The sequence below is a fragment of the Triticum aestivum genome, chromosome 2A, assembly GCF_018294505.1.
Source record: "Triticum aestivum cultivar Chinese Spring chromosome 2A, IWGSC CS RefSeq v2.1, whole genome shotgun sequence".
In the NCBI taxonomy this organism is placed as follows: domain Eukaryota; kingdom Viridiplantae; phylum Streptophyta; class Magnoliopsida; order Poales; family Poaceae; genus Triticum; species Triticum aestivum.
Window position 1 is genome coordinate 38141840 of NC_057797.1, and position 16646 is coordinate 38158485.

The 16646-nt window shown below is 46.2% G+C and overlaps 2 long non-coding RNA genes across 7 annotated transcripts; one reads left to right on the forward strand and one right to left on the reverse strand.

Moving 5' to 3' along the window:
* Window positions 1-1212: 1212 nt before the first annotated feature.
* Window positions 1213-5317, reverse strand: LOC123187279 (uncharacterized). 6 transcript variants are annotated; one of them, XR_006493875.1, is made up of 8 exons: window positions 4659-5269; window positions 4477-4560; window positions 4022-4191; window positions 2876-3631; window positions 2295-2463; window positions 1823-1994; window positions 1628-1738; window positions 1213-1517 (listed from the first exon to the last, which is right to left on the reverse strand). It is a non-coding gene; the product is annotated as an uncharacterized lncRNA (long non-coding RNA). The 6 variants fall into 6 exon arrangements; XR_006493871.1 differs by having other exon boundaries at window positions 2295-3631; window positions 4659-5317; XR_006493873.1 differs by having other exon boundaries at window positions 1628-1685; window positions 2295-3631; window positions 4659-5316.
* Window positions 5318-5938: 621 nt separating this feature from the next.
* Window positions 5939-9472, forward strand: LOC123184541 (uncharacterized). Its single transcript, XR_006492985.1, has 3 exons — window positions 5939-6224; window positions 6721-8306; window positions 8406-9472. It is a non-coding gene; the product is annotated as an uncharacterized lncRNA (long non-coding RNA).
* Window positions 9473-16646: the final 7174 nt, after the last annotated feature.

Sequence of the window (16646 nt, forward strand, 5' to 3'; positions counted from 1 at the left end):
CTGAGCTTGCCTGGGTGCACCCAGACATCGCCCTTACTTGGCTTCATGAACAGCGACAAAATTTCAATGCTAGGAGCCTGCTCGAGTATCTTAGTCACCGCCTCGATGCTGCCTTGATGAAGGTATCCTGTCAGCTGAAGCTTCCTGAGGCTCGGAAACGAGGGGAATCCCGTTAAGGATTCACCCTCTATGTCTGAACCGAGATGCATAGACACCATATGTAAATGCCTTGTGCCGGTGAACTGTTCGAGGAACATTCTGAACCGGGGCAAATCTTGAACCTTCTTGCCGCAGAAGCCGATGTGGCACGAAGAGATCTTGTGCACACCATGGAGGGTCACCAGCGACTCCGCGGGCACGACACCCCTATACTTGAACTCCCTTAGCCCTGACGCGTCGATGGTCATGCTGAGCAAGTAATGGCAGCACCGTAGAGCGAGCCTACGGAGGCACTTGTCGAGGACGGTGATCGTGGAAGTCCCGCACATCTCCAGCGTCAGGTCTACGAGGCCCGGGCAGCAGGAGATGAGCCGCTGGATTCCGTACCCACGGCCACATTCGGTGATTCTGCTGAGGACCAACGTCTCGAGGAGAGGCAGGCGTATGATCTCTGGTGGATCCAGATCGAAGCTGCCGAGGCAGAGAGTCCGTAGGGATGCGCAGGAGAAGAGACGTGCTGGTAGCGTGAACGGATCAGCGTACGCTTCGTGGCAGCTGTAGCGCACGGGGCAGCGGTCGTCCACCTCGCTGCCGGCGCCGGCGCCGCCGCCCTGCTGTTCCGGCTCGCCAACGTGGTGCTCGCCCATGACGGTGAGCTGGAAACGAAGGTCGAGGTGGAGCTCCGGCCCGCTCCGGCGAAGCAGGTGGGACAACCATTGGCTCACCATGGGCTCGTCCCAGTAGTTGTAGCAGCCGAAGTGGACGCGGAAGACGCGCGGCGCGACGTCGCGGTCGCCAGAGCAGCGGCGGCGGCAGAGGAGCGCCACATTGATGTCGTCGAGCAACTCCCCGTTCCTGCTTCGCTGTTCCACGGGCTCCAGGTGGAAGGTGTAGTCGGTCTTCGTAGCGGGTTACGTAGATGTAGGATTACTAGTGGTTGGGGCGCGCCGCCTGAGAGAAAGCTGGGTGCTGCCAGGTTGAGCACGCCCCTTCCACGTTATTGCATGGTTCTGACTCGAAAAGTAACAAGTACACAACAATGGAAATAGGAGATAAGAGAATAGCCTTAGGAGTCATAGATATTATTGATATGTCCTTATATAGTTTACATCACCAATGACACAAATGACAGTGGTTCAAAAGCAACGCAAGCGGCACAAAAGCGGAGGCACAATCAATCAACTTCATGGGAGCCAACGTTCAGCTGATCTTCGTCGTCCGGACCACCAGCTGCTCCCTCGTCTCTTTCCTGCATGAGTGCCTCTATCTGCGCGGACCTCATGCTATCTTAGGTCTTGGCGAGGAGAAACAGTAGGCTTCCGTGAAGTATGCATCGTTGCTCGCTGCTTTCCATCCTGCTACACGTACTCAACAATGCAATGACAGACAAAAACTCTCAAAGATTGAGCGAACAGAGGCTAGGTGTAATGGGAATTACGAAACTGAAACCACCAACGAGCACACACACCTGAGTCCGCCGCAGGCCTCGGTACATCGTCCCGTCAGCTGCCGCCTTTCTTGCCGAGCTTGTCATAGAATGAGGTGTCAATAATTAAGATGCACTCGAATCTCCTCATCGCTAAAGCGATCACAAGAGAAAGTAGTCTGAGAACCATTCAAATGCTGTCCGAGAAGCATAACTAAAGTACTAAACATGTCATACCGAAAAGCAAAGCTTCGGAAGAACTGCAGTCCCACCAGAGAAACAAACAGATCTGCCATTTTAGAGAGAGGCACGAGGACATCGTCGAGGCCGAGAAGCTCAGCATATTTTCCTGTCCGTACCAGGGGCTGCAGGTATTGAGCGGGTAAGCCGTCGCCGCCTTGTATGGTGCCTAGTATGTTGAGAGAAGCATGAAGCTTATTTCTGCCGCATAGCTCAAACCAAATTATAATGGATCTATATAGCTGCCATGCACTCCAGAATTCAGAATTTAAGTACTCATTGTTAAATTAATGTCAAAATCAAACAAGGAGAAAATCATCAACAAACCAACAGTATATTCTTCTAAGTACCAGACCGTGCATAAATCTTAATGCAGAGCAAAATGCTAAAATAATAATACAAAATGATCAAGGAAATGCTGAACATAACTGAAAAAGAAACAGGTTTACCACCAAGCACAAAGGTGTACCTTCATATATATCTGGCTTGCTTGTCAACATGAGAAGAGATGCGGTGATAAACAACATTTGCTCCTCTAGTGGACTTGCTATGCTTAGTGTGGATCTTCTACTTAAGAGGGGAATCAAGAGGCAATGCCAGTGAACAGGGCATGGACAGAACATAGAATCCAGTCTGACCTATTAGAAAACAGAGAATTCATCCTTAACATCAGTATGAATTAGGCGCAACTCTGGCCAACGGCGGTGAATCTGATCGATTGATGTAAAGAAGCATGCCAAGCGGGAAACTAAACATTATTCAGAAATGACTTAACCACAAATTTGGTGATACTTGCCAAACTATGAAATCGTATGTGTAACAATAGTATACAGCAATGAAAATATTGCCCCAGTTTCACTGACACAGTGCCGCATCAGTTAACCAGCTGGTCCGGCCAGAAATGCATGCAGACCAGAAATAACAGCAGTCTAATAATCTTACAGCATCATCTCTTGACCGCTACACCTTGTTCTAACCAACCTAAGCCTGTTTGATGCATGCTTACCAAGACAGAAACATGCCAATAAAAGAGACTCCACATTGTTTTACCTGTAGCCTTACAAGATGTCAATAAAACATGCCGAACTTCAGATGAGCAAAACAAACTACCACATCTCCCTACTTTTCAACATGGTACCCCATGGCCATTGCCCTACGCTCCCGATTCCAAGGAAAAGGTACTCTTCTTCCTAGGACCCTAAAAGAACATGCACCGTAAGCTTGACCTTTGCGCCTCGAATCAAAATATACATATGCAAAAATAAGGATGCCGACTTACAAAAGAATTACTTTACACTGGATTTGGCATTAACTTATGTGCCATATCGTCGGATAAAAAATAGAAGTGCATGCAGTACTTCTGTAAAGCAAGTTCAGTCCAGTTCATGAGCAAAATGATGCATTCTAAGTACTTCTGTCATTCTGTGTACTTGTTTAACAGTTGAGTATACAGTTTATGTAAAGTATAGCCAGACCATACTGAGATTAATCTTGGATGAAGGATGTGAGGAGCCAAGAAATGCCTATTCTTGCAAAATTCATGATCTGGCATGATGTGTAATGCACTTACCATTAGGATGCCCAATGCCTTGAGATCACTTTATATAATGACTCTATATAAAGCAAACTATATATAATAAACTATCAATTAAAGACCTGCATACCAGTAGGGAGATAGACAAGCAAAAGAAGTTTACAAGAGAAAATAACACTTGCCTCTGGTCTTTCCATACTTAGTCATGCTTTAGAACTGGTAAAATAAGTGTTGCATCCCATTATCTTACCAATTGCAACAACATTAAATATCTGCAAAAGCACCAAAGACTGAAATTAACAGATGGGTCTACGTTACTGAAACTCAATATCACTCTTAGGAAAATAATTACCAGTGCCAGCTGCTCAAGCAATTGGCATGATATAATTAGGCAAGCACATAAATACATACTCCATTGGAACATTGAACTTCAGAAGAATATATTTTTTGGTTAAATAAACAACAACAATCATGGCAAAACATGCTATCAAGAGGAATTGTCTTAAATAATATTTAGCAATCACAGAAAGGATCGGAAGGGTGGGACAAATGAGAGTGCCTGCATACAACTATCCGTTGATGGTCCAAGAAGAAAAGCTCTAACAGCAAGGCACTGGAAGAAAGAGGAAGAAAAAATCAGGAAGAAAGAAGTGCATGTGTACATGTACATGTGCCGTGCTTCTCTTGTTGATGCGTTTCTTGTTCGTTGTGTCGACGGACGGCGATGTTGGAGCAGGACGGAGGCGGTTGTCTCTGCTTCCCATGGTGCTTATGCCAAGGGAGACACACTTTCAGACTCCCAATGAGGTCATCTTCAAGCACATCACCCTCCCTGAATTTCCATCGAAAGAAACGTGATGAGAACTAAGTACAGTCACAACACAATCATAGCTAAAAATAGAGAGTTGTGGAACAATTTGAGTGGGCTGTTGGTAGAATATGACACTGGAACCAACTTAGATGTAATGTGCATTAATTTTATCACGGGTAGCAGACAAGCAAAGAGTGGTTGTACCTGAATTCTAATGCTTGTTACTCTAATTTATTCTGAATACAGAAACAACTTTTGATTTTGCTACATCTGTATGTATCATCTCTAGATTGGAAACAGAGTTACCTGTAATGTGTTGGTTAGTGAAGAAGAAAGCTCACTCTGTGTCAAAGTGGTGCCATGCCGCAAACACGGGATCTGGAGTGCGACCTATTCAGAGGCGTTTAAAACTACAGAGAACCATGACAGGAAACAAGAATTGCACTACCTAGCATACCCAGACATGGGGAGGGGGCATGGGGGCGCACCTTGACGATCTTCATGTCGTCCAGCACCTCCGTCGCGGATCTATGGAGAAGAGGGGATCCTGGACGAGCTCCTCTCCCGACGGCAAGATGGAGATCTGCGACGGTGTCCTGGTCAACGCCGTCACCTCGTCTCCAACTCGCGCTGGTCGCGCCCGCCCAGATTTTAAACCACCGCCCACCGGTTCTCCAGATCATGCCCCGCCACCGCGCCCTCTTCGCCCGGCTCTGCCCGTGACGGCCGCCATGTCCAGGCCGCCGTCGACCGCTGCTGCTCCTCCACTGCGAGCCGCCGCAGCTCTCTGCCGGTCGTCGCTGCTGCTCCTCCACTGCGAGCCGCCGCAGCTCACTGCTGGTCGTCGCTGCCACGAGGCCGTCGGCCATCACTGCTCCTCTGGCACCCACACCTTGATGCGAAGGGCGAGAAGCAGGTCTCAGGAGGGCACCTTCTCCAGTGGACGGGACTGGAGGAGCAGGGATGGCGGCACAGGCGGAACCCTAGCCGCCGGTCCGGGTGGGAAAAATGAGACGAGAGAGAGGAGCTGCGTGGGACGAAAAGATCTGCTCTATCTCTCTTCCCACCCACGTACGACAGTTTTGTCTCGCACTCTGTTCCGAGACATCCCCTCGTTCCATTGGCTAAGACGCACAGTACACCTCTGCCCACTTGGACACACCGACAGATCGCCCATGCCGCATTTTTTTTGTCTCGTAGTTTTTTTTAGGGAATTTTTGTCTCGTAGTTGATCCTACGTGGATAGCGTGAGCGGGCACTCCTTCTGCACACGTTAATGCTTCTCGATTGGGCGGAGTAGTCACCGAAGGAGATGGTGTCTACGTGGGCGAACTTGTGGCGCCAGCTCCTGGCGAGCGCGGCTGCGCGGGCGGCTTCCTTGGTTGGGAGGAACGAGAGGATGTGGCCGACGACGCCGTCCGGGAGGTCGCTCAGCCGGTCCTTGCTCCCGCGGCGGCGCTGCGGGAAAGACATCTTGATCGGATCGAAAGCGATCAATCTCGTGGGGTTTTACGGTTCCTTGATCCTATGTCGGTTCCGATTAATTGGGATGTGACCATCTGTTTATTTTTATTTAACTAGAAATAATATGGGCGCTGCTACGCGTTCACCGGCCGATCTGCGCGATATGTCCGCCACCTGGATGGTCGTTCGATGTAGGCGCGCGCAACCGTCCAATCGATCTCCTGGCACGCGGCTCGGTCGCCTCCCCTCCACTCATTAATTCCCAAAACAACGGTCCAGTTGCAGAAACAAAGGCTCTGTCCCGGCCCCGACCGACCTGCGCCCAACGCGGCGCCGCCCCCAAACCACCGCAAAATTAGGCGCCGCCGGCATGGGGGACCTCCATGGCGCACCACATCGCGCGCCAGATGGTGGGATCGGACCCAAATCTAGCTTACCGAGGACCGCTTGCAGAACGGACGCGGCCATCTTTGTCAGCTCCAAGCGCCGCCGGGGGGCTTCCGCCGCGGGCTGGATCTTCGACTTGGTTCGCAAATCCCCCGGTGGTGTTTCCTGAAGCTCGATCGAGCAGATCCCATCAACAATCTTCGGTGAGATCCTGTTTCTGAAACACTAGCTCTGTTCCACTCTGAAAAAACATGAACACCTGTGTGAAAAAACAGAGGAATGAGCCTCCCAAATTTTAGTTGCACATAAGCCTCCATATTTCTTGAAACATTAACTCTATTCAACATGTCCTACCTGTTTGTATCTATGCACACATGAGACTCAGAAAATTTTAGTTGCATTAGCCGATGCCTCTGGTTTCATTGTTTAGTTGCCACTTGCTCTTAATTTTATGAAACTTGTTAATGCTTCCTCTTTCATTGCATTGTGTATGTTTTCATGTTTCTATTAATGCCCTGCTCCAACTGTGTGATTTGAATGTGGATGTTGCATGTTCATGGGACCCCTTGCACATGTAGAAATTCTGTCGGTTTGATTATGTTGCATGTTTCTGTGTGGTGCCTGAATTTCTGAAACATGATTTTTTTGCTGATTCCATGGAGAGATGAAAATGACTGTTGCGCAACAACTCTGATGCAGGATCATGGGACTGAAGGGGAAGGGAGCTATGTCCAAGGCAATTTTTCCGTTTATGGTGGTGAGGATTCAGATGCGTTGTTGTTTGCTGAAGATGCAATCGAAGATGATTCAGATGATGGAGATGTTTCATCACAGCCACTGCCACCCTATGTTGACATGGTATTTGACACACTTGAGGATGCTCAGAAATTCTACAATGACTATGCCTTCAAGTTGGGGTTCGGGACACATATATCTTCCTCAAAATTCAGCCAGAAGAGAGGCCAGAAGAAAGAGGATCAAATATTGATCAAGAGGTTCTTTGGGTGTGTGCATGCCAGAAAGCCCGAGAAAACGGAAACGAGTAGCACATCAGAGAGCATTGCAACAGGAAAAAGTAACTCCAGTAGGCAGCCTAGTGAAGGAATGGATGTGACAAGAAAACATCAAAAGAACAGGCTGCTCCGCCATGATTGTAAGGCGCACATGATTGTTGGGCTGAGAGAGGAGAGATGGACAGTGACTTGTTTTGTTGCGGAGCATACACATCCATTGCTGGAACAGCCAGAGTGTGTTAGGTACTATCGGTCGCACCGCAGTATACCTGCCGAGGATTACTAGCTCTTGTTGACGTTGCATGATGTGAACCTATCAAATTCAGATTGCATGGGTGTCCTCGGCAGGGTCCATGGAGGTGACACGAGGATACTCCCATATGTGAAGAGAGATGTTTCGAATGAACGTGCAAAGCTCCGGAGAGGGCTAACATTCCGAGACATGGATATGACAGTCGAGTACTTTGAGAGGAGGAAAGATGAGAATCCAGAGTTTTTCTATGCGAAACAAAAGGATCCTGCAACAAACTCCGTGACTGCCTTGTTTTGGGTTGATGGGAGAACAAGGGCGCTCTACCCGAAATATAAAGATTGTGTGTTCTTCGATACAACCTTCTGCACCAATAGATACAATATGCCATTTTCTCCTATAGTTGGGGTCAACAACCATCTCCAGACCATTGCACTCGGGTGTGCCTTGTTGCCGGATGAAAGTATTGAAACATTTAAGTGAGTCTTCCATCAGTGGATGGTTGCAATGGATAACGATCATCCCACAAACATCATGACCGACCAGGACAAAGCGATGGCAACAACTATTGATGATGTGTTGCCAAACACCTGCCATAGGTGTTGCAAGTTTCATGTGTTTAGCAATGCACGTACCAAGTGGGGGAGGCTGTTGAGAAGAGATGAATCGTTTGCAGATGTGTTCTACACTTGTATCAATCAATCAGAAACCATTGAGGAGTTTGAGGAAACATGGCAACACATGTTGCATTGTTTTGAAGTGGCCGAGAACAAACACCTGAAGAACATGTGGCGAACAAGGCACATGTGGGCTCGAGCGTACTTCAAGAACAAATTCTTCCCATTCACAAGCACAACGGGCAGGTCTGAGGAGATTAACTCATATTTCAAGACACTGATTCGTCCGGCTGATTCCGTTTGGAGGTTTGTCCAGCAATACGAAATGTGCCAAGAAACTATGCTTGATCGTGAAGACAATGCTGGATTCACTGGTGAAACAACAACTCCGCCACTATACTCTCGGTACACACACTTTTGCGCTTTACCAAAAAAAGAAAAAAATGTTGTTGGGCCAAGTTTCTGTGTGATGTGGTTTGTGACCTATTTCTTGTGATGTTGCAGGTACAACATTGAGCGCCAAGCTGCTGCTTACTACACTCGTAGCGTCTTTGGCAAGTTCCAGAAGCAGGTGATCGCATCTACCGGCTTCGTTATCAACCAAGACGCTGAGTATTAAGGGCAAGGCCTGCTGTTTGAGCTAAAGGCAAGCTCCTATGAGAACCAAAAACTCTATTCTGTGCATGTTATGATGGATGAGGGGTTGTTTGAATGTAGTTGCCACTACTTTGAGATGAATGGCCTGATTTGCGCACATATAATAAGGGCAATGGTGCATCTGAATGTTCAAGAAATTCCGCAACAATACTTGTTGGAGAGGTGGTCTGAAGCAGCCACAACAAGCATGGGCAGGACTGGCCGATTGCTGGACTTCGGGCACCCCTCAACAAACACATTGAAATACAACTCCTTGTGTCGAAGGTTGACATGGCTCGCCTCTAATGCATGTTGCAACGATGATGCCTACAAGATATTAGATGAAGCAATAACAGTTCTTGAGCCTGCCATAGCAGCGGCAAACAGAGGAGCGCTGTCAGGGCAACAAGCAACGCAACAGAGTGAACCCCCAACACCACCTGCTGCCGCAACAGGAACATAGAATGACAACCTACCACAGGCTCAAAGCTCAGAGATGCTATAAAACCCAGCTCGTGTCCCTAAGAAAGGTCGGCCAACTGAAAGAGAGAAGAGAAAGAAAACACTGGTAGAGCAGCGAGACGATGAGAAAAAAAAGAAGGCGAAGCAACAAGAGAAGAAGCCGACGGCAACAGTAAAGCCAAGAGCTGGAAAAAGGATTGTCTGCTGCAAGTACTGCCATGAAGAAGGACATAATATTCAGACATGTGGGGCGCTAAAAGCTGCAACGGAGGCGGCGGCAGCACCCCCTAAATGCCAGTTCTGCTCTGAGGTTGGACATGCAGTCCCAGCTTGTTAATACATGAGAGCCGTGATGGCAAGTGACCGAAATATTTCCCAAGCAACGCAGCTGAAGCTCTAGAAAGAAAAGATGAGAGAAACAGGGAGGAAGATCCTCCTAAGAAAAAAATGTTTTTCATTTGGGAGAAGATACCCCATCAGCCAGCTTTGGGTGTTTTGTTTCATCTCCTAAGCAAGATGTGCTTGCTCCCTGTGTTTGAGCTACATTAGTAACTTCTTTTTTGCAAAAATGATGATGTACAAGCTATAATTTCAATTTGCAACCTGTGTTATGTTTGCTCCATGTAGTTGCCTGGGTTTCGGACATACAACCTCACTGTTTCTATGCATATACATCCCATATTAATCCATATTGCAGGAAAAAAAGCTTGTGTGGTCTCACAGGTTGGAAAAAAAGATGATGTATTCCTGTTACATGAAAACATGATCTTCACAGGAAGGGCACTTTTTCGTTTTGGTTATGTTAAATGATATATTCATGTTACAGGAACATGAGCACTTTTCATTTTGGTGATGTTATAAGATGTATTTATGTTACAGGGACATGATGTTGTGATGAGAAAATGCCTTCAGTTCATCATTTTTCTAGTGTAAGTAACAAAAAATATTACAGAGATGACGATCATTATAGCAAATTTCAACATTTTCTAGTAAAAGATTTCTAAATGCAACAGATGGCTCGAATACAACACCAGTGTGCAGAAAAAAGAACACACTTCCAGGAAAAAAGTAACATCTGCCATTGGAATCATGTCTACATTATATATGTGTGTGCAAAAACACAAGATCAGTAGTGAAACACCATGTCTCCAGCATACATAAATGAGGGAGAAAGGGGGCATGCCCCAACATGACACATTCTACTTCCGAAACACTTCAGTTTTGTATACTACTAGAGAGCTCGGTTACAAACATGTCGCGCACACATGCACTACAAAAAAGGTCTAAACTACTAGAGATGTCTTGTTGCGGTTGGCATCAATCTATGAGTTTTTCAGCAAAGCTTGAAGCTCATCCTCTGAGTTGAGGGTGTTTTGAGGGTGCTTGAAAAGTTTCACCGCAATGTACTTCCGGACCTTGAGCAATGAGTTTGAATCCTGAGCATACACAACAAGAGAAAAAACACATTGTGAGACACTACTAGCAGGGGATGAAAAAAAGGTGGGTAATAACATAAAATTTCAGAAATATATGATAGTAGTTGACTGCTATAATTTATTTACTACTAGTGTTTCATAGGTTGCAAAAGAAGAAAAATAAAAATAAATGAGTCCGAGTCGTACTGTATTGAATGGCTTCATCCCCCTGGCAGTTAAATTCTCCAAGTATAGAATAGCAAAGATGCCACAATCAAATCTGTCATGGAAAAAGGAGGGAGAGGAAACATGAGATCACAACAAAAAGATGAAAATGCTTCCTAAACAGGATGTAGTTGCGAAAAGCCACAAATGAATAATATAGAAAAAATAGTACGATGTTGACTGCTGCGGGTAACTTGGTGGACTGGACATCTGAAATGTGCCAAAATCTTGCTTCCATGAGTTAAATTATGTGACCAGTTCTTTGAAGTTTGTTATCTGGAAATGTCGAATTGATTAGTACCGCAACATTGATTTGAAAAAACAAAAAAGGGAAAATCGTATTAAAAAAAGATGTGTTCGACACCATACCAGATTGCAACAAGGCTTCTCAAGGATGCTGACATAGTCAGGGTCTAAGCTCCTGGAGTCAAAGACATTAAACTGTTTTTTCATGAAATTTACAACAACAACTGCCCAATGGTCTCTCTGGACTATGGTGAAGAACAGCTGCAAAAATTAAAAAATGAGATAAATAAAACGGAAACATTGTTTGCTACAAGGAAAACTTTGCACTATATACGATAGTTGAACGAGAGCTTTACTTGATCAAATTTCACGATGTCATTCTTCTTGCAGACCCTGGTCAAATCTCTAATGCAGGAACTTGTCTTGAATGAACTTGGGTCAACACAAAGCTTGTTCTGTATGAAAAACAAAAAATGGTCACAACAAAAAGGTGAAAAGCTAGTAACTATCATGTAAAAATCTACTATGTTGCGGGTGGAAAACTCAAGTGACAAAAAAGCAAACAAAAAACATGTTAGTTAACTCACAGCAACATGTGGTGAGAACGCAAACTTCCTTGGCTTGGTTGAGTTGTACGTCTGCTCAGTGTTGAAACTTTCAATGTAAAGTGACATCACCTCATTGTTCAAATGTGCGCGCTTTTTGAGCCCATTACTGAAATGTTTGAAGGAAATATCGAAACCACCTATCCTGATAAATGCAGGGCTGTTTGTTGCAAAAAGAAACAATATCTCGGTTAGGAGGTGTCGATAAAAATGGATGGATTTTTTTCTCTCAACACACATATAAAAAGTGCAAAAAACACTTACAGAGGCTCACCTTCAGGTGGGTCCTTTATACGATAATTGGTACAGCAGTACCTCTGGTATATGGCATCTTATGTTGCATCAATTTTTATCTTCTTCATCTTCTGCAACTTGCGTGCGCTTGGTGCGGCCGATGCAGCTCTCTTAAGTGTAGGCTTATTCCCATCATGGCTTTGCCTGCTGTTGACTTCAATCACCTCCTCCTCCTCTCTTGTCTCACCAACACCTGCTTCTGCAACACAAAAGGAAGAGAAAGCAATAAGAACTTGTGAGTAATAGATTGGAGCATTGATGTACTAAAGTTTCAAAAACAGATTATGATATGTTGCGTAACAAAAAGTTGCGGGGATGACTTGTAAAAACCTGCAGGGCTTGTCGATAATGGGGGATATGTTGCGAGTGGGGTCACATCATAAACTGGACCAGTTGAACTGCCAGGAGAACTATCAAACAAAGGACTTCTCGCTCGAATCTCCAAGAAAGAGTCCACATCAAATAGACCAGATGATCGTGCAGGTGAATTACTAACTTGTGGCGGATCCTGAAACAGTACATCGTCATTGCTTCCAGGTTCAAATAAGCCGAATGAAGGCCCATCTTCAAGTGTCCTTGGCCTCCTTGTCAAATTCACAAATCGGTAGCTTGGGCTGCGAGGCGACTTCTGTTCAATGTTTACCTTGCTGCAAGAATCTTCTCCCTTGGCATTGCTATGAACATTGACATTGCCATGAACACTGCCATTGATGTGGTCACTCTTCTTGCCTGGGACAGTGTTTATGTGATCCACTTCAACTGCTGGATCCCCACTCTTTGCGCCTTCTGGTTGCTTAGGCTGCTGCGGAAACAATTCAGTGGCAGTGGCTGTAGCGGTTGTTGTAGTCACATGCACGCCATCTGGTTGCTTAGGCTGCTGCGGAGAAGATTTGGTGGCAGTGGCTGTAGCGGTTGTTGTAGTCCCATGCACGCCATCTGGTTTCTTAGGCTGTTGCGGAGAAGATTTGGTGGCAGTGGTTGTAGCGGTTGTTGTAGTCCCATGCATGCCATCTGGTTTCTTAGGCTGCTGCGGAAGCAATTCAGTGGCATCGCACATGCCTGCTGTGGGAGCTCCTGATACACTAAAAGTGACATCTGCCACTTCATCTTTGGCCTCATCCGTCCTGGATCCAGCTTTGACTGCCTCAGACAACATTAGGCCCATGCGTTTGCAATACATGACCTGCAACGCCCTCCCAAATGAGCTCAACGCGGCATTAAGTTCTGTATCATGTAGCTCTTTGTGCTTGTTGTATATGTCACGAAGATGTGGGGGCAGCTGCGAATGCATAAAAACAAAAAAAGAGATGAGAGCGGGAAAAAAGAACATTAGTTGTTAGTAAGTAGTTTTGACATGGCAGTTAAGCAAGATACGGGATACAATGAAATGTTGTATGGGTCTCACCTCTAACTCCTCGAATGTAGGCAATGCGTGTAGCCACTCCTCCAAAGAACCACACACATCATCACCACCGCCCATGTTATCCAGAGGTGGCTCGTGCACAGCCTCTTCTCTTCCATCAGGACCCTCCATACCACCCTTCGGTGGTTCTTGAGAGCCCACATCATCTCCCCCTTGTGAATTGGCTTGTGTGTGCGAGCTCTCTGGCACATCCATAACGGGTGTTGCGGAAGCAACATCTTCGCCTTGGGTATTTGTTTCGGGCAGATCCTCTGTGACACTGCCTTGTATTGATCTTTGGGCAAGCTGATCTACATATGACATAAACTTGGGTGTTGCATACGGTGTGCTGGAGCTGAACTGCATTTGAAAAAAGTGAAACAAGGATACTTACAGGGCGCTTCCCAAATCCATCATCTAGTGTGTCGACTGCAACAACAACGGTGAAGTCCATTTCATGAACAAAACAAGCTCACGGCAGTGAGTAGTCGATGGTATCATCAACTATGCATCCTCTTGGAATGTCGAGGTGGTCCATGTAAATTACCTGCAAACACACAAAAGAAAAAGAAAAAAGAAACATGAGCGCCTGCAAAAGTTTGCTGTCCCGGAAAAGAATATGGAATTATTATGGGAATGATGGTCTGTACCGGAAGCATTGGTAGACAACCACCAATCAGGAATTTCACTTTACCTTCAGACCTCTTATCCTGGTACTTTTTAACTTCCTTCATCACATCGGACAAAATATGCTCATCTCATTCTAACTCATGGATAACACTCATGTCTCGCAAGGTGTGGAGATACTCAAGACGCACCATGTTTCCTGTCCCGGGAGCTAGGACCAATGATAAGCAGAGTAAAACCCATGACCTACTAATGGTATCCTCATCGTCATCATCCGCTTTTGATAGAACAGCTGCTGTGGTGGCTATGGGAGCCCTATCACCATCCAAATACACATTTCGGAAATCTGATTTGCCCCTCTTGCCGAATCCTAGCGGCCTGCTACCAGAAGGGACATTGAAAATCTTCTTAACCATGTCCTTTGTGAAGTGTATTTCCTTGTGATCATTTATCCTACATAGAGAACATAAAAAAGAAATTACTAGATGTTGCAAAAAAGAGAAAAATGGTATCAATAGACTGATAACAGAAAGAACACATGGTTAAACGAAGATGCTCAAAAACAAACATACTTGAATAGACGCTCCTTGGGGTCGATACTCATAACTAAGAAATCCAGAAGCCCTTCTGGCGGAAGAGGCACAGGAGATATGTGTAACAAATACTCAAAGCTATACTTTCTTAGTACATCTCTCTTCTTCCCTTGGATGGAATTACTTATCTCGCGCAGCCGCTTTGCTGACCATTGGGTTTGGTAGATGGCCATGCTGCAAAACAAAACCAAAAATAAGTCAAGCTTTGATGTTATGAAGCTACAGGAAACACAACTACAAAGAATAAGAAAAAGAAATGAGCTATCCATTTTAGCTCCAGGAAATAAAACAATAAGCTCTAGGAAAAAAACTACAAATAGGCATGTTCATCCATTTTAGCTATAAAAGCAAAAATGGATAGGAAACACCAGCAACCTCTCACAAGTATCACCATATTCATTTGAACTATAATGAACTCCAAAAAATGCAACACCAGCAAGCTCTCACAAACTGTCAACATTTTTCATAGATGTTGCGGAAAAATTGTGGTTCTGTCAAATCTGAAACATAAATCTAACAACATAGCTCCCTAGCATAAGGCATGATACAAATCAAAACAGCGCCCGGCCTCCCACACGGTCCAGGATAGCTAACGACACATAGACAGACAGTAATGATTGTTTGAGTAAGAAGCAAACATGATCCGAAAATAGGAGAAAACAGAGTTACAGCATCCTACTAGCTGTTTCTGAAACCAAAACTATAACATTCACTCTCCACTGCCAAATACTAAGGTTTCAGTTAAATAGAACATGGAGAAGAAGTGAACAAAACTGTAGAGTTCACTCCACACAACCCAAGGTTTGATTCGGTTACATGAAGCATGGACAGGAAATGAACAATCATATGTGTTGGCACAGGTAATCTATGATGCTACACGCAATCCACTACCACAAAAAATTCGCATAGCACATGAAGGGATTACAGGGTGAAATCAACTGCTATGGCCTACATAGAATTTTCCCTATGAAAGAGATAAGTAAGTTCAGCAATGTTATGAGTGGCAAAAATTCAGAAACTCTACAACGGTCCAGTTGCAGAAACACGGCGAGGACGAGCGACGCCGGTAGGGGGAGGCGGGAGGAGATGAGCCGGAGGAGGTTGAGCACGTACAGGAAGTAGGCGGCGGTGGAGGAGAGGGCGAAGAGGAGGCGGAGGAGCAGTTGCAGGTGGAGCGATAGGGGGCTGGGGCCGGCGACGAAGACTGTGTTGAAGGTGGACAGGAAGAGGTGGGGCGGGCGACGGAGGCGGAGGATGGAGAGGAGCAGGAGGAGGAGGAGCCGCGGGGAGGGCGGGGACGGGAGGCGGCGGAGCAGGGCGAGCACGTGGGGAAGGTAGTCGCGGCGGAGCAGGGCAAGCGCGTGGGGAGAAATCACCGGAGGGAGATCCGTACCTGCTTGGGTTGTCGGCGGCCGCCGCCGCTCCCGAAGACGAAGTCGTCGTCACGGCGGTAGGTTAGCCTCGGCCGCGCCGCCGCCCTCTCAGATCCAGACCTCGTCGCCTCTCCCAATCCAGCGAGCACACGCTGCGGCTTCAGCTGCAAGGGCGTTTTCCTGAAACAACGGCTCTGTTTCAGGAAATGGTCGGGACGAATCAGTCGGTTTCAGAAAACGAACGCGCGTGCCATGGGAGCGGGGACTCTCTCGTCTGTCCGACGAAAGAGACGACCCGACGGACGCGGAGCCGCACTAGTGCAGAACCGGGCAATAGCACCGGTTCGTAAGGCCCTTTTGTGCCGGTTTGCTAACCGGCGCTAAAATGTAGGCACTAAAGGCCCCCCCTTTATTACCGATTCAGCACGAACCGGTGCTAAAGGGCAACCACGTGGCACGAGCCAGCTTCGGGGGCAGGGAGCCCTTTAGTACCGGTTGGTGTCACCAACCGGTATTAAAATGTTGGGGGGGGGGTTTGGGTTTATGATTTCTTTTTCATTTAATTTTGTGTTTTCCATTTAATTATTTTTCGTTTGTTGGTATTTTACGATACTACATATTGTACACGTTATGCATATATATAAATAGAATTTCTAGTAGAACTGATCATAATATATATATATATATATATACACACACACAATTTCTCCTAATTGGTACCTTCGAAGCCAGTGGCATTAGCCTAGCTAATTGGTGCCTTCGGAGCACGATAACAATTGGAAGTGGTTCCTGGGGGCGGTAGCGGGCAATAGTATTCTCCTTTGGGATCTATGACCTGGTCGAGCAAAAATCCCGCTATTTCCTCTT